The 5,400-nt window shown below is 43.3% G+C and overlaps 1 non-coding gene across 1 annotated transcript; it reads right to left on the reverse strand.

Moving 5' to 3' along the window:
• Positions 1–4,975: 4,975 nt before the first annotated feature.
• Positions 4,976–5,091, reverse strand: LOC128643543 (U5 spliceosomal RNA). The gene has a single exon (XR_008399837.1). It is a non-coding gene; the product is annotated as a U5 spliceosomal RNA (small nuclear RNA).
• Positions 5,092–5,400: the final 309 nt, after the last annotated feature.

Genomic DNA, 5,400 nt, shown 5'->3' on the forward strand with positions numbered 1-5,400 from the left:
TGTACCACAAACGCCCCAACCTTAGTGCCTTCTGGGGATTTGCCAGTGTGCTTACTACTAGTTCAATGGTTATATGCAGTGCTTGACAAATTTGTTCAAAATCTAGGAGCCAGATCTTTTTTAGTCATCCATATGAGATATACAGTATATTGCAAGCCTGAAAATGTTAGCGTCTTCATCTTTTATTATTGTATGCCATAATAAAACAGTTTAAAACTTTTTTTTTTTTTTTTTTTACTCTTGTCAGATTTAACTGGCAGTTGTATTAACAGTTGTTCCATTGCTGGTTAAAGCCACCATGACTTTTTGTTTATTATCTGCATCCAAAATTGTAACCCCCAACACAAGCACTTTTATTTTTTTTAACCTCAAATGCTTGCACATGGATATTGTTTTTTTTTATTATTTTAATTCCAAAAGCATGCAAATGAGCATATTTATTTTTAAGTTCCAAATGCAGACACCTGGACATATATTTTTAAATTTGTTTCTAAAAACATACACATGGGCATATTTTTTGTTTTCCAAATGCAGGTACCTGTGCGATATGTTAGTTTAATTCCAAAATGCAGGCATATGGACATCTATTAATTCCTTTTTAATTTGCTAGCTTGCAGAGGGACAGTTTCCTTACTATATTTATTTCTGGCTCCGGTCCGTTAGTGTGACACCAAACTCATAAACAGCACCACATTGCAAGAGAATACCATGTCAAACCTAGGGTCCTCCGAGCATTTCAGGGATAGCACCAGGAAAACTTGAAACTGAAATAAACATAGGGCAGACCGGCAGGCATTGAGTGGAAGCTCATGTATACAAATCCACCCCACCCCCCAATCCTCTCTTCCCGGCCCCTCACGCCTTTGCCCTCACTCCCACTAAATCTACCTTTTTGTTGGGAATGTGAGTGAGGGCACTAAGACAGCAGACACAGTATTTTGTCTGTGAATAAGAGGACTTATTTACTAGTAAAACAAGGCCCACTTCGGCAATCTTTCAGGAATGCAGGTTTGGCTAGAGATGTAATGTCTGGTCAGTCTCAGTGGAAATCTTTCTGCCTCTATCCAGAGTGGCTTAGGAGCGAACGGCCCTTGATTTGTGTTTCCCGCAATGGCAATTACTTTGCACTCACTCCCTGTAGGGCTTCAGCGCTACCTTCATCTCATCCCAGCTTTTGGGCCGCAGCTCCAGCAGATCAGAATGGCGGCAAGGCCTATATCAGGTCCCATGGAGTTGGAAGTTGTGTGTCCATCGGAGTTAAAGGGACATGAAACCCAAAATGTTTCTTTCACGATGCATAAAAAACATACAATTTTCCTATAGACTTCTATTTTCACATTTTCTTTGTTTTCCCTTTTTGAAAAGCAGGAAGGAAAGTTCCCGAGTGTGCACGTGTCTGCACTTCTATATGACAGCAGTTTTGCAACAAAGTTATAAATTAGCAAGAGCACTAAAACGGCAGCACTATTTCCTGTCATCTAGAGCTCTAGACATGTTGACGCTACCTACATACATTTCTCTTCCTCAAAGAAAAACATGAGAATTAAGCAAATTTGATAATAGAAGTAAAATTGAAAACTTTTTTTTAAATGTTATTCTCCATCTGAATCATGAAAAAAAAAAAAACTTAAAATTATGCTTACCTGATAATTTTCTTTTCTTCTGACGGGGAGAGTCCACAGCTGTATTCATTACTTTTGGGAATTCAGAAGCTGGCCACCAGGAGGAGGCAAAGACACCCCAGTCAAAGGCTTAAATACCTCCCCCACTTCCCTCATCCCCCAGTCATTCTGCGAAGGGTACAAGGAACAGTAGGATAAATACCAGGGTGAAAAAGGTGCCAGAAGAATAAAAAATAAAGAAACAGCTGCCCCATATAAAAAAAACATGGGCAGGGAGCTGTGAACTCTCCCCGTCAGAAGAAAAGAAAATTATCAGGTAAGCATAATTTAAGTTGTTTTTTTTTCATGAACGGGAAGAGTCCACAGCTGCATTCATTACTTTTGGGAAAACAATACTCAAGCTATAGAGGACACTGAATGCAATACAAAGGGCAGGTAGACGAGGCAGCCCATTCAGAGGGCACCACAGCCTGAAATTACCCAAACACCTGACAAAAAAACTGCTTCAACAGAAACAGAAGAATAAAATCTGAAAGGACCAAGTAACTGCCCATCAGTTAAAACCAGTAAGGCCCTAGTTAGAGACCGCTCAGAATTACCTTGATTCCACCGAGCACAAAGTCCCCCGAGGAGACAAGTCCCGCAGGCTCCATGCCCACACTTTCCCCATACCCCCTGAAGGGAAGAAGAAGAAGGACTCAACAAGACAACTAGGATAAAAAGACCCCCAGCAGAGCTCCAAGTGCAAACCAAGGTTGCAACAGGACAAAAATGCAAAGAGAACGAACTCTAACGACCGAACAGAAAGAAGAGAGGAAAAAAAACCTAACCTTATCAGAATAACGTCCCAACCCTGGAGACCTAGAGGAACAAGGTAGATCCCATTCCTCACACAGAGTGCAGTCCGCACTCATGAAAGTGCAACCAAGGGATAAAAACCACCCCCCGGGAACCGCCTAAAAATAGCATCATAAAATCTTATTGTGCTCCAGATGAAGCCATAGGCTACTCTCTGCAACAGAAGTCTAGCAGATACCAGCCGCCAACACTAGCCAACCAAGCTAGGAACTGCACCAGGACTCCCACAGAGGAAACATTATGAAGAAGTGCAGAAACCAACTCCCTCCCAGACAGAAACAGGAAAGTAGGAGAGCATCCAAAACCAGCAGAGAAAGGCTTCCTGCTGAGGAAGGGAACACCACGAAACGTCCCACCTAAGGAGAGATCACAAGATCTAGGTAAGATACGCAGTCAAGACACCACCAAGCAGTCAGACCTCTGACCCCCTCTTTGAGACACAGACCCACTACCAGAGTGACTGGCAATGTCCGAAGGCAGGGAAAGAGTTCCCCAGACCACCCAAATCCTCAGTATGGAAAAAAAGGGGGGAACTAAACGGTACCAACGGGTAGAGCGAACCCCAACCATTTTGCGACTGATATGCTAACCAACTAAGCTATGACAGAACATAGGACGAGCTTGGGTTCCAGAACTCAGACCCAGTTCCTTTCCCTACAAGAAGGGACACTGCTAGGCAAAGAGGAGACTACACTGAAACAGTGACAGCACTATACCAGGATCCAACCCTTCATGACATGTACGCAAGGTAGGGGAAACCCCACTGAACAGAGGAAGAAGACCTCCGTGGCACTAGGTGGATCCTGTGGTATGCCCCAATCTCACTAAGGGGAGGAAAATGCAAAATATAACCGCTCACCCGCCCACAGGCATGGAGAGTACGGCAGCAGAAAGCAAAGTTAATATCGACTGTAGAGGAACCATCCAGCTGCAACAGCCAGCCCAGTAGAAAACAAACAGCCATCGAGCACACATTTTAAGGTGCAAATAGCTGCAACAGATTTCAACCGCAATCTCCCGCTTGCTAGGCAGCTAAACTAGCCATCAGGTTATTTCCAAGTCTCTGATAAGAGAAAGAGAAAGACAAAACCACCTGAAGGAGCAAGCGGATATCTCAAAACCGGAAGGACCGAATCGCCCAGAACCAATCTAAGAGATTCGGTCAGATATCCAAGACAAGAACATGTCCAGAAAACTGGACACCCGGAAACCGGAGCCAGCCACAAGCTATTAACTCCTGAGGAACCATAGGGATACTTCATACGGAGAAATCTGTACCCTAGGAGATGCAATCACAGCCACATCCAAAGGTCCTTGGACACTGGACGTTCACTAAACATCCCAGAGACAGAGAGCATAACTCCTAAAGGCTCGAAGGGCAACAACCCAAAGTCCAAATGCTAAGGAGCTGACAAGAACTAGAGCTCAAAAACTAGATAATCCAGCTTGAGAAGACAATATAGTCTCCAAACAATCCTTTAGGGCTGCAACAACTAATCGGTAAGATTGATCATAAAAATAGTTGTCAAAGAATCTCATTATCAATTAGGTGGTCAGCGATTAGTTGGTTAATTGCACAGCACCAGCTGCTTCAATCCGATAAACTCCTGCACATGGTATTGTGCAAACATTTATTTTTTTTTTTTTCTATCCGATTAATCGGATGATTGTTTTCCAATTAATCGGATAGAAAAAAGATTAAAAAAATGAATAAATTCAATTTTTTTTGCACAATCTTAGTTGCAGTAGATCATCAAATTAAAGCAGCTGGTGCTGTGCAATTGACCAACTAATCGCTGACCACCAAATTGATAATGAGATTTGTTGACAACTATTTTTATGATCAAACTTGCCGATTAGTTTTTGCAGCCCTACAATCCTTTCAGGATCAACTTACCGGTAACCCCCACAGCTCAAGGAATTAACGATGAATGAGCATCACAATTCCAGACGAGCGACAGATCAAACTGAGACGTCGTAAGTAAGGGCAGTTCCAGGAAAACAGAGACAAACGCATTCTCCAGAGCCCCAAAAACATGGGAGCAGACAAGAAACAGTAGGAGGAAGAAAAAGGCCGTAAATGCCCGAACTTCCAGAACAGATGACCAAACAACTAGCCCCAGAAGGGGAAAAAGGAAGCCTAAGTCACCTCAACCCCTTAAAGAAGAGGTACTGTCATCAAGGCCTCAAAAAAGACAGTCCAGGAAGAATACCATAGAGGAGATAAAAAAAAAATTGCCCCAACCTGGTTCCCCAGATGTCTAAGTAGTCATCTAAACCTCCAGTCCAATTGGGAATTGAGAACCCTAACTCTGAGGCCAAAGGACCTCTGGAACCCCCAGAGTAAGCTTTAGCAGGATCCGCTTCTGGAAACCCGCTAACAATCAGGAACAGGACAATGAGGACTGAGTACAATCCCTCTGATGTCCCACCCAAAAGAAGAAACGAGAACCAGCCTGACGTCTAGAAACAAAAGGCCTCCTCTACCATGTTTTAGCCCTGCATGGGGCAGAGCCTCAAAAAATTATTGAAAACTCATGGTTGTTGCTCTCCCCGGAAATCTTTAGAAAAACGCTAAAGATTTATTCGATCTGAAGAGAAACCAGAGTATAACAAACTCCTCATCTGAGTAAGCAACTCACCACCCAACCAGGTGAGCCAGTTACACCGGCACCACGTGGCAATATAGACCTTAAGGAACAGAAACCAGCGCCCGACCAGGACCAGCCTGCTACATAGGGCACTACAGAACCGACCAGGCCACAGAGAAATCAAAACCCCAGTAGGGATCGACAAAAGGATCTGTAGATATAACAAAGTAACTAACACCTTAACATGCAACTTTCGCGGAAGTGCCTAAGCGACCACAAAATCGCTAGTATCAAATTCCAGAGAAGAAATATTTCCCAGCGGAAAAATG

The sequence above is a fragment of the Bombina bombina genome, unplaced genomic scaffold (assembly GCF_027579735.1).
Source record: "Bombina bombina isolate aBomBom1 unplaced genomic scaffold, aBomBom1.pri scaffold_1699, whole genome shotgun sequence".
Taxonomy (NCBI): domain Eukaryota; kingdom Metazoa; phylum Chordata; class Amphibia; order Anura; family Bombinatoridae; genus Bombina; species Bombina bombina.